The sequence below is a fragment of the Oncorhynchus masou genome, chromosome 10 (genome assembly GCF_036934945.1).
Source record: "Oncorhynchus masou masou isolate Uvic2021 chromosome 10, UVic_Omas_1.1, whole genome shotgun sequence".
Classification (NCBI taxonomy): Eukaryota; Metazoa; Chordata; class Actinopteri; order Salmoniformes; family Salmonidae; genus Oncorhynchus; species Oncorhynchus masou.
In genome coordinates this window covers 36,641,465-36,669,067 of record NC_088221.1, presented here as the reverse complement: position 1 = coordinate 36,669,067, position 27,603 = coordinate 36,641,465, and the positions used below count along the sequence as shown (strand labels likewise).

Sequence of the window (27,603 nt, the reverse complement as noted above, 5' to 3'; positions counted from 1 at the left end):
CACAGCATGATGCTGCCACCACTGTGCTTCACCATAGTGATGGTGCCACTTTTCCTTCAGACATTACGCTTGGCATTCAGTCCAAAGAGTTCAGTCTTGGTTTCATCAGACAAGAGAATCGTGTTAGTCATGGTCTGAGAGACTTTAACTTCTAGCGGGCTGTCATGTGCCTTTTACCAAGGAATGGCTTCCGTCTGGCCACTCTACCATAAAGGCCTGATTGGTGGAGTACTGCAGAGATGGTTGTCCTTCTGGAAGGTTCTCCCTTCTCCACAAAGGAACACTAGAGCTCTGTCAGAGTGACCACTGGGTTCTTGGTCACCTACCTGAACATGGCCCTTCTCCCCCATTTGCTCAGTTTGGCTAGGCGGCCAGCTCTAGGAAGAGTCTTGGTTGTTCCAAGCTTCTTCTTTTTAAGAATGATGGAGGCCACTGTGTTATTGGGATCTTCAATGTTGCAGACATTTTTTGGAACCCTTCCCCAGATCTGTGACAATTTCGAGTCTCATAGCAAAGGGTCTGAATACTTATGCAAATAAGATATTTCTGTTTTAAATCTTTAATATATTTGCAATCATTTCTAAAAACCTGTTTTCGCTTTGTCTTTATTGGGTGTTATGTGAAGATTGTTCAGGAATTGTTTTTATTTCAAACATTTTAGAATTAGGCTGTAACGTAACAAAATAGGGAAATAGTCAAAAAAAGTTTGGACACACATGCTGCGTGAATCAGGCCTTCAAAGTTGAAATGCTGCAAAGAAATCACTACTAAAGGACACCAATAAGAAGAGACTTACTTGGGCCAAGAAACACGAGCAATGGACATTAGACCGATGGAAATCTGTCCTTTTGTCTGATGAGTCCACATTTGAGATTTTTGGTTACAACTGCCGTGTCTTTGTGAGACGAGGAGTAGGTGAATGGGTTATCTCTACATGTGTGGTTCCTACTGTGAAGCATAGAGGATGAGGTGTGATGGTGTGGGGGTGCTTTGCTGGTGACACTGTCAGTGATTTATTCAGATTTCAAAGCACACTTAACCAGCATGGATACCACAGCATTCTGCAGCGATACGCCATCCCATCTGATTTGCGCGTAGTGGGAGTATGATTTGTTTTTCAACAGGTCAATGACCCAAAACACACCTCCAGGCTGTGTAAGGGCTACTTGACCAAGAAGGAGAGTGATGGAGTGCTGCATCAAATAATCTGGCCTCCACAGTCCCCCAACCTTAACCCAATTGAGATGGTTTGGGATGAGTTTGACCACAGAGTGAAGGAAAAGCAGCCAACAAGTGCTCAGCATATGTGGGAACTCCTTCAAGACTGTTAGAAAAGCATTCATCGTGAAGCTGCTTGAGAGAATGCCAAGAGAGTGCAATGCTGTCATCAAGGCAAAAGATGGCTAATTTGAAGAATATATTTTGATTTGTTTAACATCTCGAGTGTAGGGGGCAGTATTTTGATGTTTGGATGGAAAACGTACCCAAATGAAACTGCCTATTTCTCAGGCCCAGAATCTAGAATATGCATGCAATTGTCGGATTAGCATAAAAAACACTCTAAAGTTTCCAAAACTGTCAAATTATTGTCTGTGTGTATAACAGAACTGATATTACAGGCGAAAATCTTAGGAAGATCCAACCCGGAAGTGCTGTTTTTCCTGAAAGCTCTCTGTTCCATTGCCTGCCTTCGCTCCATTTAAAGGGAAATCAACCAGATTCCTTTTCCTATGGCTTCACCATGGTGTGAACAGTCTTTAGACATAGTTTCAGGCTTTTATTTTGAAAAATGAGCGAGAAAGATCACATTGCGTCATTGTATGGCTGGGTGCCAGCAGCGTTTTGCATGCGCAACAGCTTGGATCAGACCTTTCTCTCTCTATCCTATTGAAGAAGCTACAGTCCCGGTTGAAGTATTATCGATTATATATTGTAAAAAAAAACTGAGGATTGATTATAAAAAAAACGTTTGACATGTTTCTACGAACTTTACGGATACTATTTGGAATTTTTGTCTGCGATGTTGTGACCGCTTGAGCCTGTGGATTTCTGAACATAACGCACCAACCAAATGGAGGTATTTTGGATATAAAAATAATTTTTATGGAACAAAAGGAGCATTTATTGTGTAACTGGGAGTCTCGTGAGCGCAAACATCCAAAGATCATCAAAGGTAAGTGATTAATTGTATTGCTTTTCTGACTTTCGTGACCAATCTACTTGACTGCTAGCTGTTTGTCATTTTTTGTCTACTGAGAGAGATGTCCTTACATAAACGCTTGGTATGCTTTCACCGAAAAGCTTTTTTGAAATCTGACACACCAAGCTAAGCTGTGTTTTGCTATATTGCACTTGTGATTTCATGAAAATGTAATATTTTTAGTCATTTAATTTGAATTTGGCGCTCTGCCATTCATCGGATGTTGACGAAAATGATCCTGCTAACGGGATGGGTGCATCAAGACGTTAACACTTTTTTGGTTACTTCATGATTCCATATGTGTTATTTCAAAGTTGTGACATCTTCACTTTTATTCTACAATGTAGAAAATAGTAAAATAAAGAGAAACCCTTGAAATAGTAGGTGTGTCCAAACATTTGACTGGTGCTATTCTACTATTTGAATAAAATGCATCTCAGTCGACCAAACAATCGACCAGTCAATTGGGGTCAGCTCTAGTTTTCTTTTGTATTCAACACAGTGAATGGTTTTGTTATCTAGTTTGTGCTGTTGTCTAGTTTTGTCCATTTGTTAATTTGTTTCAAATGATCTTAATTCATTTATTCCTTACATGGAGGCTTTTTCTTCAAGTCCTCTTTAATCTATCAGTCTTCTTTGGATCATCTGAATGGGTTTTATTGTCTTGGGTTTTCTGCTTGCTCTTCGTAGTCTAAAGCTGGTTACTGTAGAGCGCTTTGTTGATGTTGACGTAAAAACATCTTTATACATTCATTTTCTTGACTGATTGAATGTTTTTAGAATCCTGTTCTGGACAGACTGGGACGCTACCTTCCCCCGTATCGAGGCTGCTTCTATGAGCGGAGGAGGACGACACATTGTGTTCAAGGACATGGAGATAGGAGCCTGGCCCAACGGACTAACTCTGGATCATTTGGAGAAGAGAATCGTCTGGACTGACGCTCGGTAATTCACTCACACGTTATAATGTTTTATGTAACCTTTATTTACATATAACCTTTACAAGTCAATTAATAACAGATTCTTATTTACATTGACAACCTACCAGGATAGGAGCACACCAGTGATGAACATTAGACTGCAATGATGCCTATTTGGATACACATATGGTATAAGCATGAACAGCATGTTATATTCTTTGCCTCATCTCCTTTAGGGAGATGTTCAATTACAGCAAACAGAAGGCCAATTTATCTAAATGTGCCGTAACCACAGGAAGACATGTCTATGATGAGAAAATATCACTTGTAAACATCCTCTTCTATCGTCAGAATATACATTAAGATTATTATTATTATTATTATTAGATTAACATTAACATTCTACAGCATTCCCAAAAAAACACCTTATGACATCCTTGTTAAAACACCTTCCTCACTATTTGGGAACTGGTGGGAACTGTGCTTTAAATTACATTTTAATTTAAAAGTAAATAAGGAGCTGCAATGTATACTACCTTGTTAGCCTTACCTGGCTAGTCTTTTTAATCTGTTGACATTCACTTTCCTTACTCTTACATACAATACATTGAATCGAGAGTAAATATACCAAGTGAATGAGCAGCTGCAATGTACTGTTCAGTACTCCCATGGCTAAGCTAGTCTGTTTACTGTATATAGACCGGCAGCCTCATGATGGATTCCATACCACAGTGTCTCTTTTCACCAACAGCTCTCATGCCTTCTATGCTACAATGTATTGTACATCCATGGTTACTTTATCTGGCTAGTCTGCATATACTGTATCTCTTTCTCTATACAATCTCATGACATCCAGATAATGTCTTTTCCCTCTAACAGCTCTGATGTAATCTTATCTGAGCTGTATGTTATCTACCTGGCTAGTCTGTTTACTATATGAAGACAGTCTAACCTATCATCTCTCCGATACCACCTACTAGTCTGCTTACTGTTTAGTCACCCTCGTACTGTATCATATCTTCTCCCTCTCACAGCTCTGATGCCATCTACTCAGCGCTGTACGACGGCAGTGGGGTCATAGAGATCCTGAGGGGACATGAGTATCTGTCACACCCCTTTGCTGTGTCCCTGTTCGGGGGCAGTGTCTACTGGACAGACTGGAGGACTAACAGCCTAGCCAGGGCCAACAAGTGGACGGGCCGTAATGTCACAGTGATCCAGAAGACCAGCGCTCAGCCCTTTGACCTACAGATTTTCCACCCCAGCAGACAGCCACAAGGTAAACAGCCTAGACCTACACTGTTAGCCATTTTTGTAATTCTATCAGTAACTTAATGTATTAATAAACATTATGATACTGTATAAACTGAATAAAGTAGATTACCGTAGAATGCACAGTAAAATTCAGTAAAATTCCATACATTTGTTTTACAGCACACTGTAAGACAGTTCTGTAATTTCAACAGTTAAACACTATAGGAGGCACAGTAAAATACTGTATTTATGTTTTACAGTGGTAATTTGTGGTGCATTGTGGGAAAATGGGTCTCTTGCTCATTAACATATTTGAAGGCGTGCCTTGTTAGAGTCTCTATTTGTTGCACCCGTGAGTGGGAGTGCTGTACCAATTCAACTGATATATGGTAGTGGTTACCTGACAAATACATTTAAGTAGGGTACAGATCAGATTAGCAGAATGTCTTAAACCTTTAATGGTTGAGTGAATAGTCATGGAAATAGATATTTCAAGCCACATGTCAAACCACCTTCTTAGGTTTGAAGTAGATGAAAATCTGTTTCCTGGCCATGTGACTTGTCTCAACAGCAACATCTGATATATTTGCCCTTGTTGTTTTTAGACTGTTATTTGGCAATATCTATTCTGTTGACAGTTTGACGATAACATGACATGGTAGCTAACTAGCTTGGTAATTGTTTACAAACAAATGAGTGAATGTGCTAGAAAGCTAAACAGCTACCTAGCTAGCTAGTTGACTGCTGTGGCTAGCCAAAAAATGAATTGTTTTGAATGTTGGATTGTCTTCTCCTTTTGAAGCTTTAATTACAATGAATTTGGACATTCACAGCAACTGGGAAATGGCCACGGCAGGCATAGATGTCACCTTAGCTTGCTACATAACTTCTGAGTGATAGGAAGCACGAGCACCACCACCAATCAGCCTACACCACTGCACACACACCCGTTGTCACAATGACAACTAGCGTAGCCATGTCAGCAAATGACTGCTGTCTGAACACACACACATCCGATTTGATCACTTGAAACTTGTTGTTTGGACACTCAGTATTCCGAAACGGATTTGATAAACAAAACTGATTTGACTATTAAGGCCTGCAGTGTGAACAAGGCTTTAATGGTTCCCATGTCCATTTGATCTGTTTGGCCTGTAATCACGGCCAGTTTGATGCCTTTGTTCTCAGTGATTTGTTCAGGACTAAACAGCAATGAAGATTCTCCATATAAAGTATTTATCTCACTTCCCTGCTGTATCCTGAAGACTGGTTGCATATAACTCTTATTCAAATTCTGAAAATAATATGTACCAGATTTGGCCCATTATTTTCTAGTTGAACTGATTCTACTCATAATTCCTCTGTGTATTGACTAAGAAGCTTTTCCGAATAGGTGAAACCCCTGTTTTATTGAGATGAAGAGAAAGACTATAATGGTATTAATTTTAGCTGCTTCTCTGCCGTCATTAGGCCTGCCAATCATGGGGCTTCTCAGCATGCCTACAATGAGAAGGGGCTGAATGATTGAAAAAGGTGGTCATGCCGAGAATTAGCTTGAATTAATGGTACCTCAGAATGTGTTTTCTCCCTCCGCCCAAATTAGGCTAATTGGTTCATGCTAAAGTGTCAAGCCATTAAAAAAAATAATTGAACTAGAATTAATGACAGGAACTGCAGAATGAGAGCGTGTTACGAATAATCCTGTCGACACAAATGACAGCCTTTCTCCGTATATGCCCATTGGAAGTCAGAATAAAGGTACTAATTAAATCAATTATGCAGATTATACATATAGGTGTATGGAAAGTAAAATAGTCTTACCAGTTAACACCCGATTTCATTTCATAATCTGTTTGTCATTTCAATATACTGTCATTTTCAATGTTTTTTCTGTTAATGTCTCTTTGACTATAGGTTCAGTTCAGATAGCATGGCAGAAGGCCTGAATATATTACTCTCATGTAATATGCATAATCAACAGTTATATTTCCAGGCTCAGAGTAATTTTCTTCAGCATTGAGTGGGTGTTCATTCATTTCACTTTGTTTCTAAATGAATTTGCGGAAATTGATTGATCTGTAAAACAGCTGATCATCAATGAATCATAACATCTTGGATGCCGATATTCTCTTTCCTTTAACGACCACCTGATTTACTCTCAGACCCTTAAAAATATAATATTTTCTAAGAATGTATATCGCCGGCCATGAACAAGCATTCACACTTTAGTAATCTGGTTTGCATCTATTCAGCAATCCCAGAATGATGCCAACGTGGTAGGAGTTAATGTCTGTTTCCATCTCTGTAACTGCCTGCCCGAGACTGTTCTGCTTAGATAAGTGAGCAAATTGAACTTCACGTTTAAAGAAGCCAGTAAGTATGTCTAATCCCATTTTAAAGAGCCCAGTGAGGGAGAGTTGGCTAATATCCACTCCAACCAGTCAGTCCCAAAGCCTGTAGATGCTGGTGCTCTCTACTTGGCCCTGCAGATCTGGACCAGAGAGACCAAGAGAGGGAGGGAGGGAGACCACAGGAGAGCTGTCAATGGTACAGTACTTGTCTCTGGGGGTGTTTGGTGGGTGCCAAAACTGGAGCTTGTCTCGGGGCGTCAACAGTCTTGTTGTAAATACATCATGTGGTGTGTGTATGTATGTGTGTGTATGTATGTATGTGTGTGTGAGGGGGTTAAAACAGGGAGGAGGTGCCAATGATTAGTTAAGGGAAAAATCTGTCCCAATGCCTCCCAGTGAGGAACAGTAATTGGTTAATTATAGCTACAATAACACATCAAACAGATCCTAACACTCTCCCCTCATTGCTCTGGTGATACGCAGCAGACTAACATGATCATATTGGAAATACAAGAATAGTGTCCGTACATTTGTCAAATGATGATCTCAGATTGCTTTATATTGTATTTACAAAGATGCAGTACAGTGTAGTACCAGTTGTTAAGTAATGATGATTTCATATAAAGTATTCTGTATTCATGGCTGCGTTAATGCAACCAAATCTGAGTGTGCCTGCAATGTTATTAAACAAAATGACCTCTGAATGCATCTCCACATCTTTGCACTGTGCTTGCAGCGATTAGGAATGAGTAAATCTGATCAGCATGCATAGTGCATGCAATCACTGCATGGAAGTAAGCAGCTGTTTCAAATACATGCAGAGTAGTAATATTTGAAGCTATAATGATAATTTTGTATTCAGAAAATGGGCAACTCACATTTACAAGGTAAATATGTGTCTTTCCTACACAGCCACCTTGTCGCATTTGCTTCTGAGTGATGGAAAGAAAGAGAGGAGTGTTGTTGATAATACAACCTGGTTATAACACATCTTGCATGACAGAGCCACTACTCCCTGCATTAGTTTAACATAAACATGTTGAATTATTTATTTGATTTAGAAAATACACCTCTATGTGTGTCTGAATATCTATGCCGTCGTATTTAAAAAAAAAAAACCTTTCAAAACAGTGACTGTTAAAAAAACAACAACAACAGCATAATACACTTCACTCCACATATTTTACTGTAACATTTACCATGACTACCTGAGGCCTTTTATGAATATTCTAGCACCTCCTGAGAGTTGAGATTTACAACAGCCAAGTGCCCCAGCCCTGGCTTACATTACGTAATATACCCAGTAGACTTAACGGTTTGCATTGAAACGATATCTCTCTTTGGAAACTATCATATTTTTGCTCTTTATGTTAGCTAAGCATGGGGGTTTATTTATTCATGAGACGTCTGCCAGTCTCAAAATGAACAACGTCTTTCCCATGTTATTGTCATTTCTCAAGGCTGAATGCTGAAATGTATCCAGGCTTTGGTTTCCTATCATGAGTCAAGTGTTGTTGGGTATGTTTTCAACTCACACAGAACAGACAGAGCAGACAGAGCGGTTTTCTCTTTTCTAAACCATCTGAATGGATCATTTATTCAACAAGACACAGTCCAGGAAATGAGTTTGGAAATGAGTTTGTCAGACTTGCTTCAGGTAAATCACTGCAAAAAGGTATCTTTATATCTGGTTTGAAAATGTACCAAAAGGAAATATCTATCCAATCTGAAAAAGTGGTGCATTTATTCGTCTGAAGTGACTGTTGACAAAGAAGGAGAAACACTGTTTGTTTGTATAATGCTTATATACTGCTTATATAGGGAGCAAATTCTCTAGTGTTAAATAAACACAAACCATGTTTCCATACAACCATTTAATGCGGATTAATAATATATAATTTTATAAATGCCGACAGACAAGTTGTTCATTAGACATGGTCGGATCTTTTTGTGTCTGTAAAAATCATTATGCGAGAAATGGTGGTGGAAGCACCTTTATCCGCAAATATTGATATAATAACCATTGTATCAAAGTAAACTTGGAGTCACGTGATGATACATTTTTTGGTCCTCCCACAACAACTCGGGAAAGCATGCATTTGATTAGGCAACAGATGAAATAAGTTATGAAGAACTTCACAAAGTGGTGAATGTGCAAGGCTCCTCCCTTCCAGTAAATATCCAGGGTCTTATTCTGGTGACATGATGATAGGTGCTTGGATGCCGTTTCATAGCATTTCATAGCATGGTATATTGCAGATTGATTTTAAGAATTGTTTTTTCAATATATATGTTTTTGTATGTGGTAATGTAATTAAATGTTGTACATTGATTGATAAATTAATGTTAAACAATAAATAACGGATTTATTGTGAAGGTGTAAGCTATATAACATGGATTTATTAGACCTTTTAAAGCGGCTTCTAGGCTGTGTGTGGAAGCCAGGAGACACTAAATGTATTTATGTTAATTAACAGTCTTTTTTAAATATTATTTTTACATTTATTTTATTTAACCTTTACATAACAAGACAAGTCAGAAGAGAATGAGACTTATTTGCTTGACAATCACCGGCTGGCTAAATTTTGTGACCGCCACAGCACTAGTCTTTCCAGAGATGTTTGATCGAGCTCTGGCTGGGCCACATTCAGAGACTTGTCCTGAAGCTACTCCTGCATTGTCTTTGCTGTGTGCTTAGGATCATTGTCCCATTGGAAGGTGAATCTTCACCCCAGTCTGAGGTCCTGGGCGCTCCGGAGCAGGTTTTCATGAACGATATCTCTGTACTTTGCTCCGTTCATATTTCCTTCGATCTTGACTAGTCTCCAAGTCCCTGCCGCTGAAAAACATCCCCACAACATTATGCTGTCACCACAATGCTTCACCGTAGGGATGGTGGCAGTTTTCCTCCAGATGTGATTGTTGGAATTCAGGCCAAATAATTCAATCACGGTTTCATCAGACCAGAGAATCTTGTTTCTCATGGCCTGAGAGTCCTTTAGGTGCCTTTTGGAAAACTCCAAGCGGGCTGTCATGTGCCTTTTACTGAGGAGTGGCTTCCATCTGGCCACTCTACGATAAAGGCCTGATTGGTGGAGTGGTGCTGAGATATATGTCCTTCTGGAAGGTTTTTCCATCTCCACAGAGGAACTCTGGAGCTCTGTCAGAGTGACCATCGGGTTCTTGATCACATCCGTGACCATGGCCCTCCTCCCCCGATTGCTCAGTTTGGCCGAGCGGCCAGCTCTAGGAAGAGTCTTGGTGGTTCCAAATTTCTTCCATTTAAGAAAAATATTTGGTACCCTTCCCCAGATCTGTGCCTCGACACTTTTCTGTCTCGGAGCTATACCGCCAATTCCTTCGGCTTCATGGCTTGGTTTTTGCTCTGACATGCACTGTCAGCTGTTCGACCTCATATAGACAGGTGTGAGCCTTTCAATATCATATCAATTCACTTGAATTTACCACAGGTGGACTACAATCAAGTTGTAGAAACATTTCAAGGATGATCAATAGAAACAGTATGCACCTAAACTCAAAACATTTTTTGCATTTGTATTATAACTTTTTTTTTCTCCCCACTTCCGTGATATCCAATTGGCAGTTACAGTCTTGTCTCATCGCTTCAACTCCCGTATGGACTCGGGAGAGGCAAAAGTCGAGAGCCATGCTTCCTCCGAAACACAACCCAACCAAGCCGCACTGCTTCTTGACACAATGCCCACTTAACCCGGAAGCCAGCCGCACCAATGTGTCAGAGGAAACACCCTACACCTAGTGACCGTGTCAGCGTGCACTGCGCCTGGCCTGCCACAGGACTCGCTAGTGCGCAATGGGACAAGGACATCCCTGCCGGCCAAACCCCCCCCTAATCCTGACAATGCTGGGCCAATTGTGCGCCGCCCCATTGGTCTCCCGGTCGTGGGCAGCTGCGACAGAGCCTGGACTCGAACCCAGAATCTCTAAACTCTATTTCGAGTCTCATAGCAAAGCGTATGAATACTTATGTAAATAAGGTATTTCTGTTTTTTATTTTTAACACATTTGCAAAATATCTAAATATCTGTTTTCGCTTAGTCATTATGGGGTATTGTGTGTAGATTGATGAGGAAGTACTTTCTGATACTTTCCAAACCAGCCAAGCCTTACCAGGAGTAGGGAGATACTCTACCATTTATTTATTACTCTTTAGTTTGTGTAACCAGGGTTGCTGAGTCAGCATCCATTTCAAATGCAACTGCACCAAAGATGTCCCACCTACCCCAACCATTTCTCCTGATGCATTGCCAGTGATTTAGACCACTTGAAAGCAGTGTTGAAACACGAGAACCAATGTGGGTGGTAGTAGGTGTGGATAGGGTGGAATGCCATCTCGTCAGCATTATTGTTGTATCAGAGGGAGTATCAGAGGGATTTAGCATTATGGTTGAACAGTACAGGTGGCCAACTGCCCATGGAAAAACTTTACACACAGTTTTACAGCTGTTCCTTTATTTCCTGCGTTTGAAAATAACCCTTTAATCTTATCGGTCTGTTGCAGATTTACAGAACTAAGCATCTGCATTTTCTGTTTTTAAAAGCTTTGTTGCCCTTTACCCTGTCAGGAAGGTAAGCATACCTTTTGACCATAGGCCCAAAACCAGATCATACTTCTGTATTTCACCACTAGTGCACTACCACTTACTCTGTTATATACTTCATAAAAAAGGACTTCCTATAAATGTTTTCCACAGAAATTAGATTATTGGGAGGCTTTTTGTTCAATTCACTTCATGTATTCATCATGGCCCAATTGTTTCTCCTCCTTTTGCATCTTTTTCTATATTTTTGCTGACAAGTCTCAACCTGACCCCCTCCTCTCTCTCACTCTCTCTTCAGCGTCTAACCCATGTGAAGAGAATAATGGGCGTGGCCCATGCTCACACCTGTGTCTTATCAATTACAACCGTACTGCATCCTGCACCTGTCCACACCTCATGAAACTGTCCCTCAACAAACAATCTTGCGCTGGTGAGTGGGACAGCCATCTTCAATCCTGTAACACCTGTATCTGTATCTATCGTTTTTGTTATCAAAGTCACAAACAAGTGGGATATTGTACACAATAACTAAGCAAAGAACCATAAAAATGACAGAATAATGTTTTGACATATTTATGATTTCATTGGCATTTGTGAAGTATTGACTTGGGATTATGATTAGGGATAAACATCAGCATTTGCCTGTCATATCTTACCCCATAACCATATCTGACTACAAAGTTCAACCGCTTCACAAATCAATGGTAGTCATTGATGTTTCTCTCCTAATCTGATTTCTCCATAGTGTTGAATAGGTTCCTCCTGTACGTCAGGCGGTCAGAGATCCGTGGGGTGGATATTGACAACCCTTACATGAACGTCATGACGGCACTGACCGTCCCAGACATTGATGATGTCACCGTTGTGGATTACGACACCCAGGAGGACCGGATCTACTGGGCGGATGTAAAAACACAGACCATCAAACGGGCCTTCATCAACGGCACCCGCCTGGAGACTGTCATCTCTGGAGGTAGTTAATGGCTGAATCTCAGTATGTAGGGTATAGGGTGCCACTTGAGACACAGGCACTGTCTGTCCTTCATAAGTGTGTAATTCAGAGAGATAATAATGTATCAGAGATGGTTGAGTCATGGTGAGTTACCTTGCCTAAGACATGACAACTCGTGTTAACTCCCCTGAGCTTATTCCCAGGCTTTAGCTCAGTTGGCTAACATAGTCTTGTGGGTTGAAGGAACTCTGGGAACAATACTGTATAGGCCTTTAAATAACGTAGTGCCAGAGCCTGCCACTCATTTGATTAGTATTATGGACATTTACATTTCGAGAGCTTGGTTCTATTTGCAAAAAGATGATTCTGACATAATTGACTTTAAAGTTCCGAACCCTCATTGGTTTTGACAAAAAATGCAGATAGAACCTTATAGTCCCAAGCTCTCAATTGTCTGATTGGCATTACTAAGGGATGAAACACTGTGTCAAGACAAAGGCAGGAAATAACTTCTACGATCATTATTTGTTTTGTTGTGGCTTTGATGGGAATATCTGTTTTGCCAAATTGTATTGCATGAAAGTACGTCATCAAAGAGCAAAAGACAATTGCTGTTTTTCTTTACTTTGGTAACACTTATTTTAAGGGACCATAATAAAGCATTTATAAACCATTTATAAGGCATTTACAAACGTGTGCTCACCAGTTATGAATCATGACTCCTGCATTTGTAAATCTTAGTAAGCTAGTTATTCACACGTCTATATATTTCACTAAACATCCTGTGTTGTGTGCTTATTCTTTTACTAGCTCCTGCTGTCTACTGTCTACCAATTGCATGTTCATATTTTTGTAAGAAATTACACTGGTCACTCAAAACATTTCTAAAGTATAAATAGCGCTTAATAAATTATGAACACACACTTTATAAATACCTTATAAAGAATGGTTTATTACGGTCCCATAAAATGAAGTGTTATCTTTATTATTACGGTCCCATAAAATGAAGTGTTATCTTTACTTCCTCTGGATTTAAAAAAATATATAAATATATACATTGTTAGGAAACATAAACATTGAATACCAATGTTTTGGTACCTGTTTGCTGTCCCAAGGTCTGTATATTATCCTGTCTAACTGATGACCAATGTGATTCTGTAAAACTAGATGTTGGATTGACAGCCTCACTCTCTTTGTTATCCCCTCAGATTTACTAAACTGCCGTGGGCTGGCGTTAGACTGGCTCTCTAGGAATTTATACTGGCTCAGCTCAGAGAATGACGAGTCTCAAATCAATGCTGCTCGCCTGGATGGTTCCCTGAAGACCTCAGTCATTCATGGGATTGATAAACCAAGGTGCCTTGTTGTGCACCCCACAAAGGGGTAAGTAGATTAAACCAGCATCTGTGTACTTCATCATTATCTACTGGGCTCACCGTCAGCGTGGGATTAGGAAAAAGAAATATCTTCCACGTGTAGATAAGACACTGATAAAAGTACATTTCCAAGCTTCTGTCATGAAAAAAAAACTGCAGCAATTATTCAGTGGAAATATTTCTATTGTGTGCAATTTAGCCACACAGTATCAACATGAAGAAAGTAAACAGCTCTCTACGACCAAATTATTTCATCCTAATCAGTTTTTACATTGGCGATACATTGGAGATAACATAAGACAAGTAGTGAAAACAATAGAACACTATGAAAAATCTGGGAAACCAGATTTCACATTCAAACTGACTTTGAAAGTCCTTGGATAAAGTACGACTGGAATAGTCCTGTGTGGCTCAGTCGGTAGAGCATGGCGCTTGCAACGCCAAGCGTCGTGGGTTCGATTCCCGCTGGGGCCACCCATATGTAAATGTAGTGGCCCCAGCCGACTTGTAAGTCGCTTTGGACAAAAGCGTCTGCTAAATGGGATATATTATTATTATTATTATATATATATAAATGCCTGGACTATTTACATTTTGGAGAATCTCTTATACGATGGCTTAAAGTCATGTATAATAACCCCATGTATGAAATAGTAAATAATGGCAACTTCTCAGAAATTTTTAAATTTTCAAAGGGAGTAAAGTAAGGCTGTCCTTTATTAACATATGTATTTATTTATTATGGCCATTGAATTGTTAGCTGTTAAAATCAGATCCAACAATAATATCAAGGGGCTAGAAATCCAGGGCTTAAAAAAGTGTCATTGTACGGTGACAATTCATGTTTTATTTTAAATCTGCAACGTGGATCCCTGCACAGCCTCTTAGAGGATCTAGATAATTATTCTAACCTCTCTGGGTTACAACAGAATTATGATAATTGCAACATATTACATATTGAATCTCAAAAAATGTTACTTTTACATTACTGTGTAGTTAAAATGGTCCGACAGTGAAGTGGGCATACTGTACTCGGTATTCATATCCCAAAACAACAACAATACATTTTAATAGAATTTAGCCAAATTATATTAGGTTTTGCTACCATAGAAAGGACAACACCTGTCTATTTGTGGAAATATCACCCTGATGAATTCTTTAGTCATATCCCAGTTTACCTACTTACTTAATGTGCGTGTAGAAAGTCAACACACTCTTTCAAAATGTTCACCTTACAGCCTGAATTGAAAACACATTAAATTTGACTTTTTATGGCTTTATTAACAAACAGTAACCCACAATATCCAAGTGAATATTTTTCTTAAAAACGTATACAAATTAAAGCTGTAAAAAAAATACATTATTTGGGTAAGTGAACCCCCTCCTCTTCCTGTAAGGCAACAAAAGGGGAACATTTTGAAATGGGGTGGTGACTTTCTATACCCACTGTATGGCCTTACCTATACCTAACTACTTGTTTTTTTTTAATTATATAAGGACAAATATTCCACTCTTATTTGGAACGTCAAGCCAGGCAAAATTAAATTGACCTATTTATATAATGAATATGAATTCGGATTCAGTTATACAAAAATGATACTTAAATCCAAACTGGTTCTCTAACAGATTAGTAAGAAGGGCTAACCCCATGTTTAAGAATGTCCCTTTTCCCTTCATTCAGATTAAAAACTTTCACTTTCAGTTATATGACAAACATTTTTAAAACAAGCAACAGATAACTGGTTGCAATTTCAGTTTGATCCACAAATAAATTAATTTAAAAAAGTTAAAGTTAAAAGTGAAACAAACATTAGAAGTTATATTATGGTTAAACTCAAATATACCAATTGGAATACATTTTTTAAAACTGTATAATCTTTGTAAATGATATCATAAATAGGACTGGTGGAGTTATGTCACACATGGAGTTAACAAACATAAAAATCACAAAACAAACATGGAAACTTCTGCTCTTCAAAATTACAACTAACTGATTGCAGCATTACTGCAAAAATGGAGGAGGCAAGTGGAAAGGTGAGAAGGTAAGGACCTTGTCTATTGGCCCCTGCATTAAAGACCAAAATTGGCTAAAGAAAATTGTGATAAATCAACTATACCACTTTAATTTAAGGACAAAAAAATTGACAACTGCACCATACAGGTAGCAAAATAATTAGGAGGAGATTTCCGATGTACGGATTCCACGGCACAAGGTTTATGAACCGATACACAAAACGCCGATTCAAAACTTAAGGTTTTTATATTTTAAATGAGGGGTTCCACAGCTGACAGTGCATGTCAGAGCAAAAACCTGGAAATAATGTTGAAGGAGTTGTCCGTAGTGCTCCGAGACAGGATTGTGTCGAGGCACGGATCTGTGACAGGGTACCACAAATGTTTGCAGCATTGAAGGTCACCCAAGAACACAGTGGCCTCCACATTCTTAAATGGAAGAAGTTTTGAATCTCCAAGACTCTTCTTAGAGCTGGCCGCCCGGCCAAACTGAGCAATCGGGGGAGAAGGGTCATGGTCAAGGATGTTACCAAGAACCCGGTGGCTCCAGAGTTCCTCTGTGGAGATGGGAGAACCTTCCAGAAGGACAACTATCTCTGCAGCACTCCACAAATCAGGCCTTTATGGTAGAGTGGTCAGACGGAAGCCACTCCTCAGTAAAAGGCACATGACAGTCCGCTTGGAGATTGCCAAAAGGCACCTAAAGTACTCTCAGACAATGAGAAACAAGATTGTCCGGTCTGATTAAACCAATATTGAATTCTTTGGCCTGAAAACCAAGTGGAGGAAACCTGCCACCATCCCTACAGTGAAGCATTGTGGTGGCAGCATTGTGCTGTGGGGATGTTTTCAGCGGCAGGGGCTGGACTACTGGTCAGGATCGAGGAAAAGATGAATGGCGCAAAGTACAGAGAGATCCTTGATGAAAACCTGCTCCAGAGCTCTCAGGACCTCAGACTGGGGCGAAGGTTCACCTTCCAACAGGACAACGGCCCTAATCACATAACAAAGACAATGCAGGAGTGGCTTCGGGACAAGTCTATGACTGTCCTTGAGTGGCCCAGCTAGAGCTCAATCAAACATCTGTGGAGAGACCTGAAAATAGCTGTGCAGCAACGCTCCCCATCCAACCTGACAGAGCTTGGGAGGATCTGCAGAGAAGAATGAGAAAAACTCCACAAATACAGGTGTGACAAGTTTGTAGTGTCATACCCAAGAAGACTGAAGGCTGTAATCACTGCCAAAAGTGCTTATACAAAGTACTGAGTGAAGGGTCTGAATGCTTCTGTACATGTGATTTTATATATATATAAATTTGCAAAAATATCAATAACTGTTTTTGCATTGTCATTAGGGGGTATTGTGTGTAGATTGATGACAAAAAAACTACCATTTAATCCTTTTTAGAATAAGGCTATAACGTAACAAAGTATGGAAAATGTAACATGTAATGTGCAATGTGTGTAACTGTAGTCTTCTGATGTTCTTTGACTTTAGGAAAATCTACTGGACAGATGGCAACACGATAAACATAGCCAACATGGATGGGAGCAACAGCAAGGTCCTTCACCAGAACCAAAGGGAACCAGTCGGTCAGTTGAACGTTACAGCTCTGTTTGTTCAGACTGTGGAACACTACTGCTTGTTACAACACAATGTTTCCAACATTATTTATCATGGGACAGATTCCAATGTCATACACAGGAGCAGTACAACAACCTGGCAGTACCTGCTTTGGCCAATGTAGGGTGTACATTTGAGGACTTCCCTCGTCCTGATAACGAAAGGCCTAAAATGAACACGATACATATTTCTACCTGCATATCCCCTGATCATAACCACTGGTTTCTTCTATTCTTATAAAGCAAAATTACAAATGGTTGGGATTTAAATAATTTGCTACTAACTGAAAACATAATCTGCTGCAATACACAGTTGTTCAACCTGAAGCTTGTATACTCAGATGATACAAGCTTCAGTGAACAATGGTGCATCTGCAGGTTCATGCATCAAGCAGCTGTTCTGTTCTCGCTGCATATGTAGACCTGAAAGATCAAGTCTTCACTTTCTCAGTTAAACACAGTATCATTGTATTTGATGGGTCTCAATCGGGTTGACTTGATGGGCCCTGTCAGAAATATAAATTGATGGTTCACAATATACATCACATTACATCATTATGATGATGGGCCGGACCTGCGAACAGGAGTAAAATATTGATGTGTTGTGACTGTGAATCTGCCTTCCATAAATCCACACACACACACACACACACAGAGAAAGCTGTTCATAGACACAAAATAGCCTCCAGTTGCCACCATCAATTGTGTCGTTCTGTCAAATCCCATCATGTCCGCTGGAGATTGGTCAAATTATTTATAATGTCAAGTGGAGGTCATAGAGATATCCCAGGCAGGCCGCGACGAATCATTCCAACACACACACACACACACACACACACACACACACACACACACACACACACACACACACACACACACACACACACACACACACACACACACACACACACACACACACACACACACACACACACACACACTCGCAAACATTTAGGCTTGCACACACTCACAAACACAGCCACAAGTACACACCCACATTAACACTGAATCCTATAGATACAAATGAAGGCCCATATGGAGTCACATCCCAGGTCGCAAAAAGTATTCCAACAATCTCACACTCATCCTCACAGTATCATCTCCGTGCCCAAGAAAGGGAAAGTAACTGGACTAAATAACTATTGACACGTAGCACTCGCTTCCGTCATCATGAAGTGCAGTCAAAGATCACATCACCTCCTCACTTCCTCCCTCCCCGACACACTCAACCCTCTCTAATTTGCCTATCACCCAAAAGATCCACAGACGATGGAAATCATCACTGTTCTGCACACTGCCCTCACCCACCTGGACAAGAGGAATGCATATGTGAGGATGCTATTCATCGACTACAGATTGGCCTTCAATACCATGGTGCCCTCTAAGCTCACCACAATGCTCACGGCCCTGGGACTGAACTCACCCCTATGGAGGAGTTCCCGACAGGCCGCCCCCAAGTGGTGATGGCAGGCAACATTACCTCCTCCAAACCCTCCTCCATAAGGGTTTGTCCTCAGTCCCCTCCTGTACTCCCTGAATACCCACGACTGTGTGGTCTCACAACACCATCATCAAGTTCACTGATGATATGACAGTAGTAGGCCTGATTACGAACAACCACGAGACGACCTACATGGAGGAGGTTGGCACTCTGACGGTGTGGTGCCAGGTGAACAACATATCCCTCAATGTTAGCAAAACAAAGGGGCTGATTGTGGATTTTAGGCAGAACCAGGCTGGGTACGCCAACATCCTCATCAACGGAGCCGCCGTGGAGACGGTTAAAAACACATCTGAAATGGTCAAACCACACGGACACAGTGGGGAAGAAGGCACGACAGTGACTCTTCAACTTCAGGAGGCTGAAGAAATTTGTCATGTCTCATTGGGCCCTCATGTGTTCTACAGGAGTACCATTGAGAGCATATTGAGAGCAAACATCACAGCTTGATACGGCAACTTCAACGCTGCGGACCACAAGGCGCTACAGAGGGTGGTACACTCAGCCGAACACACCATTGTGTGCACACTGCCTGCCCTCCAGGACACCGAGAACATCAGGTTTTGCAAGAAGGCCAAGAAGATCATCAGGAACCTCAGCCACCCGAGCCACGGCCTGTTCTCCCCGCTTCCATCACTCAGACACGGGCAGTACAGGAGCATCATGGTTAGCACTAACAGACTGGCCAATATATTCTACAGCCAAACCATCAGGCTGCTGAATAGCAGCCTACGGACAATTACCCTGCCCACACCCCAATTAGCATTATACTGTATGTATGTATCCTTGTCACAGTTGTAAACATGTACCGTACATATATACAGTATGGTTTATGTTTCATTATTATTGTTTCATTCTGTACTGTTGGAGCTTAAGTATTTCACTGCACACTGCAAGACCCTGTGTCATTAAATAAATAAAAATCTAATCAAAGAAACACACATATTATACATCTGACTTGAAAAATAAAATTCACTATATTTCACCACTCACCAGATTTTCATTTTATAGTGACACAAAGGTGTAATACCTATTATTAACCCTGTAATTTTTCTCCCCCAGGTCTCTCCATAGACTATACAGCCAACAAGCTGTACTGGATCAGCTCTGGTAATGGCACTATCAACAGGTGCAATGTGGACGGTAATGGTCTGGAGGTGCTGGAGAGCATGAAGAGGGAGCTAACCAAAGCCTCAGCATTGGCTGTTATGGGTGAGTAGTGGCTAGTTAAAAAACATAGCGTACCCATCCAATGAATGGTGGTCCTTTGTAGCTCAGTTGGTAGAGCATGGCACTTGTAATGCCAGGGTTGTGGGGATGGATTCCTGGGACTACCCCTTTATAAATGTATCGCTCCATTACTGTAAGGAGCTTTGGATAAAAGCATCTGCTAAATTGCATATATTAATGACTTGCAGGTGCTGGGTACACATAATATATACTCAGGAAATAAAGAATATATATCTGCACATTGATGAAGGCTCCCGCTTTTGTATTGTGCAATGTTTCGACCTGAAGGTCGAATAGTGGAAAATGTCAGTCAATGCATCATATCCACATCATGGATTAAGGGAGAACGTGGGGAAGGATTAGGGCCTAGGTGTGGTGTATGTTGCTAGTTAAGTGGCTCCTGGATGAAGCCATTTAACCAATACTATGTTTTGACTGACAGTTCTGCTTCACTCTGTGTGAAATTGTCTGGGAATTAGAAAATTAAAACACTGGTTGGAGCTGCAGCTTGACTGATGATAGATTGTTTTGGAATTAGAATGGATTTGGATGGCCATTGTGTAGTGTTGTTGCTTGGTATCAGTGCTGGATGCAATATGTTGGAAGATCCATCACTTAGATTTGTGTGTGTGTTTGTTTCATAAGGAAATGTGCTGAAACATTATATTTCTCCAACATGGTCCTTCTTTTCAATAAGATGGCATTTTTTTCTCAAGACCATTTGTTTTGTTGTACCATTGCACTTTACATAATACAAAGACTCATGAATGAATGAACTGATTCCCAAACTTGATGACACTTTCATGCAAAAGGCTATGTGTAATCACAGTCTACATTAAGTTGAAAAGTTTGAAAGGAGTTTGGAATCTGTGAAAGCATCTTTTTCAAAAAACATTTATACATTGTGGGAATATAAATTAAAATGTTATCATTCTCTGTTCTTTTTCCTCCACTGGCAACTAGTCAGCAGCACGGTAGTACTTAAATTGAAGAGAAAGTAAAGTTTGGCCTCAGAGGATGACAAAACATATGCCAAACATCCAAGTGGGGGAATGTTAATGGGATTGATTTAAGACCAGATGGAAAGGGAAAGTAAGACCACAGTGTCTCATAAGACATTTAAATCAGCACAAAGCATCTGGCTTCTTAATTGCATTACATTCGATACACCATTTTGGATTCAGGATGCATTTTTTTTTTAACTACACTTCCTAACAGTTACAATCTGGACAATTGGAAGGAAGCTTCTTGCTGTATGAAGGTACATGTATGTTTGCCAGGAGTGGTAATGAGAAGCAGTCACAGAATGTAGATTTTTTTGGTGTTGACGGTCAGAAACGTTGTCAGATGAAAATTCACTGTCCTTTGATACACTGTACAGTATTTAGGCATTGCAGCGCAGTCCTCGTTCCTACGTGGACAAATGTGTGCCTCTCTCTCGCTGTGAGTTTAAAAATACCTAATTAGGCTGTCAGAAAGTGAAGAAATGAGTATAGAAGTTTGATTCGTTACTTTATAGTGTCTGCTTCGAGTCTGGATGTATGGAAGTTGGAATGAATATGACAATACACTCACTTCATATATTAAAAACACTTTTTAAGTTGGCAACCATTTTAGAGTTTTACTTTACAGAGGAAGTACTGTAAAGTAAAATGTTCTTGCTGTTAAAATGGAGACCGAGTTGGATACTTCATTATCTCATTCCACAAAATGTGAACCAAAATGCAAGGTGACAAAGATTAATGCCTTGATCAAAGCAGTAGAAACTTCCAGTAGAACAGTGGAATGACATGTTCACAACAAGCCATCTATCACACAGTTTGGTTGTAATGCTTTTCATTGCTTTGACTGGGATATTCCTATTCTGCCAAAGAAAGAGAACAATTGTGCAATGGTTTTATATTATGACTGTTTATGTTTAACTGTTTATGTCCTTGCAACTTTATAGCAATTTGGATTTATTTTCAAATCACATATGAGGTTTTTTATTCAACCGAAAATGAAAACCAACAAACTGAACAGACACAAACAGTCAACACCGCATAATGTCATATAAAGATCTCCAGGCCATGATAAATCTGAAAGAAAAACGGAACATTTAGTAGATTATAGGCATTGGTGTAGTGTTAATAAAAATGTCCCTACCATCATATCTAAGCAAATATGAAACCAATATCGATGGAAGTTCACAAATCAGCTTGCCTGGAGGTACACAACACACTCCCCACCTCTCATCGAATCAAATCAAACGTTATTTGTCACATGCACCGAACAGGTGTAGAGTAGACCTTAGAGTGAAATGCTTACTTACAAGCCCTTAAACAACAATGCAGTTGTAAGAAAAAAATGAAAAAAGTAAGAGATAAGAGTAACAAATTATTAAAGAGCTTTGAGTGTTGAACGCTGAGCTGTAGTCCATGAATAGCATTCTCACATAGGTGTTCCTTTTTGTCCACGTGTGAAAGCGCAGTGTGGAGTACAATAGATAATGCACTTTTCTGCTCTTGCACACCAGTATTTCTACTTAAATATCATATCTGTTAATCTATCACCCCAGTGTTAATTTGCTAAATTGTAATTATTTCGCAACTATGGCCTATTTATTGCATTACCTCCTCACGCCATTTGCACACATTGTATATAGGCTTTCTTTTTTTCTATTGTGTTATTGACTGTATGCTTGTTTATTCCATGTGTAACTCTGTGTTGTTGTTTGTATCGCACTGCTTTGCTTTATCTCTCCAGGTCGCAGTTGTAAAAGAGAACTGGTTCTCAACTAGCTTACCTGGTTAAACAAAGGTGAAATAAAAATGTAAAAGATCATATTTTTTGGAGAAATGTCCTCTGGTCTGATGAAACAAGAAATAGAACTGTTTGGCCATAATGACCATCGTTATGTTTGGAGGAAAAAGGGGGAGGCTTGCAAGCCGAAGAAACTCATCCCAACCGTGAAGGTCGGGGGTGGCAGCATCATGTTGTGGGGGTGCTTTGCTGCAGGAGGGACTGGTGCACTTCAGAAAATACATGGCATCATTAGGTAGGACAATTATGTGAATATATTGAAGCAACATCTCAAGACATCAGTCAGGAAGTTACAACTTGGAAACCAAATGGGTCTTCCAAGTGGACAATGACCCTAAGTCTCCAAAGTTGTGGCAAAATGGCTTAAGGACAACAAAGTCAAGTTATTGGAGTGGCCTTCACAAAGCCCTGGCCTCAACCCTATAGAATATTTGTGGGCAGAACATAAAAATGTGTGAGCAAGGAGGCCTACAAACATTCCTCCTGACCAGCTCTGTTAGGATGAATGGGCCAAAATTCACCCAATTTATTGTGGGAAGCTTGTGGAAGGCTACCTGAAACGTTTGACCCAAGTTAAACAATTTAAAGGCAATGCTACCAAATACTAATTGAATGTATGTAAACTTCTGACCCACTGGGAATGTGATGAAAGAAATAAAAGCTGAAATAAATCATTCTATCTACTATTGTTCTGACATTTCACATTCTTAAAATAAAGTGGTGATCCTAATTGACCTAAGACAGGGAATTGTTACTCTGATTAATTGTCAGGAATTGTGAAACTGAGTTGAAATGTATTTGGCTAAGGTGTATGTAAACTTCCGACTTCAACTGTAGATAGTGTGGTCTGCAGTTTGTCATGAGATACTCTTCTCAGGTGAGCAAAACCTCAAGACTTCCTTCGATATCATGCCCCAGCTTTTGTTTACAAGTATGCATAGGCCCCCACCCCATGTCTTACCAGAGGCTGCTGTTCTATCCTGCTGATAGAGTGTATAACCCGCCAACTGTATTTTATTAATGTTGTTCCGCTACGACTCGGTAAAACATAAGACATTACAGTTTTTAATGTCCCGTTTATTTTCCAACGATTGAACGTTAGCTAACTTTGAGGATGGTAAAGGCAAATTAGCCACTTGTTTCCTGGTCCTCACAAGGTACCCCAATCTCTTTCCGTGAAATCTCAGTTTCTTTCTCCAGCGAATGATGGGAATGAGGGCCTGTACGGGTGTGGAATATATCCTTCCCATCCGACTCATTAAAGATCAATTCTTCATCCAATTTGAGGTGAGTAATCACTGTTCTGATGTCCAGAAGTTCTTTTCGGTCATAAAAGACGGTAGCAGCAACATTATGCACAAAATAAGTTACAAAACAAACTTATTTTGTACAAACTGTCTAATTCATACTCTTCAGAGTGATAATGAACTGTACAGTGTCCTGCTATTAAAATGCTGTATATATATAATTTGGACATATGTATTTTTAGATATAGGCCTATTGTAAATGATTATTACTGTTGCATCACCATCTTTATTGCAAAAGGGACAAACAACTTTAAGCTACATATTATTTTGACACAGGTCAGGAACTGTCCAGTGAGCAGCGCAGAAATTAATAAAACAGGTCCATGTTTGAAACACTTAATTCAATATTACACAGGTGAGCTAACAGGCAAAGAAAGCAGGAATGCAGACAGTCATAACTGAGCTACTGTGTCCAACACACCACCACCTGTTATGTTTGGCATCTACTAACCAAAAACATATATTATTAGATTTTCTTTTCAATGATATGTTTTGCTAAAATAATGTTTAAGGAAATACAGCAATACTTTACTTTGTACCAATACTTTTGGCTGCTTGAGAAGATTTGAATCTTCAGCAACCTGCCTACACATAGTTTGAAGTACAATAGCAACATTGGGCTCCCTCCCAAGTGGCACAGTGGTCTAAGGCACAGCATTTCAGTGCTAGAGGTGTCACTACAGACCCTGGTTTGATTCCAGGCTGTATCACAACTAGCCGTGATTGGGAGTCCCCATAGGGCGGCGCACAATTGGCCCAGCGTCGGCTGGGTTAGAGTTTGGCCGGGGTAGGCCATCATTGTAAATAAGAATTTGTCCTTAACTGACTTGCCTGGTTAAATTAAAAAAAAAATAGCTACTGTAGTAGGTCAAAGCTGTGTGCTGGAAAACCTTGGTATAGCATGGGTGGAGTAGGCATTGTGGTGCTCATGTGAATTTCCTTTCCGTTTTGGCATCAGATCAATGCCTATTCTCACTTAAAAAATAGCCTTTTGTTTTTAATATGAGTTAAGGTTCATATTCACGTCAAGGATCCACATTTACAGAATGCAGAATAATCTGTTGAGAGCTATAATAATAAATTAACACTCTGGTATCTATCAGGTGCAGCAATATCATTGTTTTCTTTTTCATATGTCCCTGGCTATATATGGCATCTGTTCCAAAGGGAAATTGCTTATTAGATAGCGTTAGCTTTATTTTCTTGCTAGTATTAGGGGCTCTTCTCCGTTGTGAGTTAGCGAATCAATGTTATTGAATGCTGATTAAACACCAGTTCCTTCCTGTAGCTGAGGCCTTTGGTCTGCTTTGAGTCAATCAATGAAAGGCTGTGCTTGGTGTGGTTAGGCTCAACCATCAGCCTGTTTCAATGAAGAGAGATTGATACCTAACAGGGGGCTGGATCTATCGCCCCATTTTGTGTGTGTGTGTGTGAGTTTGTATCTGTGTGTGTGTGTGTGTGCGTGCGTCTGTGTGTGTGACTGACTATCGATGAGAGGTTTACCCAAGGTTGCCCTGCCTGACAGGTTATCAATAGTTTAGTTTTGCGACTGTGGTGTGGAATGGAAGCTAACTGTTACTTCATTCCTGCTGTTGTGTCATGTCATAGTGCTAAACAGCATGTTGAGACTCAGATTGACAGATTTTTTTTTTTTTTTTTTTTTTTTTTTTTTTTTGGGGGGGGGTGAAAGAGCAGCTTTAATATTGCAGATAGATTGTGGCTTCCATCAATGTAATTGTCTGCATCATTTCCAAAACCCCTATATATTTTTGAGTAAATATATATATATATATTTTTAAATCCTTTATTATTTTCCCATAACCCTACCACCCCTCCTATAATTGGAGTAGACTACTGAACAACAACACTTAACTTTCTACTTCCAGCTTATACGTACTATATACATTTTACAGACACAGTATATTTTACCCTAGTTATCTTTTGTTTCTTTTTAGTCCCAACCTAAAGCTCCACTCAACCCCTCCCACCTATCTCTGAACACTATCCAGTTTTCTATTTGCCATTCATTTTTCAAATGTGTTGTGAAGTTTCACAAAAGTTCCGAACCTTACCATTCTGATTGTTTATACAGATTGTAAATTAAAGATAAACATTTTTGCTAAGAGTATTATTATACAATATTATTGATCGATTGACTATTACATTTTAAATAACCCAGCAGTGCTATTTGCAGAGTTAGCTCCAGGTAAATGTAGCAATTTTGACAGGCTTAAGTGGCAGAATGAACAGCAATCTGATGATTTGAAGGTGATTTGAAGAGCTCAGTCAGAACAAATGGCAAATAATTCCCTAAAAATGTCACCAATTGCATGTTTTTCTGCTGAATCACTGATGTGTCCGTATGATTCCAGAGGACATTTTTGAATAGAGGTAATGGAAGCAATGTGTGTAACACCAGGTTTATGCACTACTGTTATTGGATCTGTTAGATGGAGAGTTGAGGGTCTGTGTTTAGATTGTGTGTGTGTTAGGTGATGTGAGGTGAGGCTAGGTGTTTAGGCCGTGTGGGTGATCAGTCTCCACTTGCCATCAAACCCAGTGGTTGAGGTGGAAATGTAATTTGATAAGCAATGACCAAGAAATCACTGCTATCTACTTGCCCCAATGGCATTAAATTAACGCAGAAAGCACAGCTAAACGTGTCTAGGTGATCAGCAGGGTCAAATGTTTGGGAAGCGGCATGTAAGCTGTCAGTCGCACTCAAAGCAATTTGGCTGGTCCAGACATTTTTTTTAAACTTTACTTTGAATTTTGACTTTCAGGGTTCCTTCCTTCTCTTCTTTACAACAACTGAGGCATAAGCTACATTATGAAAGATGTTGTAAATAGGTAACATCTTATTACGTTCTAGTCTGTTGTCTAGTCTGATACAATGGCGCCGGAGGGAATGGCTGCCATTTACAGGTTCCAAAACCAACTGTGCTATTTTGTTTGATTATTCCCATTGTTTGTTTCCAACTAATTTTGTTCATACAGTTGCTGCTACCCTCTCTTATGACTGAAAAGAGCTTCTGGACATCAGAACAGTGATTATTCACCTCGAACTGGACGAAGATGTATTCTTTAATGAGTCCGACGTGAAGTATACACTGCTTTTCGGAGACCAGGCCCCAATCCCCGTCATTCAAATCCCCATCATTTAAAACTGTTTCACTGAGCCACGACGACACTGATAATATAGAGCTCTCTGGGTTTTCCATGCATTGGCAGGACAGAGCAGCTACGTCTGGTAAGACGAGGGGCTGGGTGTATCTATATTTGTCAATAACTGCTGGTGCGCGATGTGTAATATTAAATAATTATCTAAGTATTGCTCACCTGAGGTAAAGGACCTCATGATAAGCTGTAGACCACAATATCTACCGAGAGAGTTCTCATCTATATTATTCGTAGCCGTCTATTTAAAACCACAAACCGATGCTGGCACTGAGACCGCACTCAACAACAATGGTCCAAACACACCAAGACAGTCGT

At 39.9% G+C, this 27,603-nt stretch overlaps 1 pseudogene; it reads left to right on the top strand.

Moving 5' to 3' along the window:
• LOC135546849 (low-density lipoprotein receptor-related protein 1B-like) overlaps window positions 1-27,603 on the top strand; it is a 357,889-nt pseudogene that overhangs the window by 145,557 nt on the left and 184,729 nt on the right.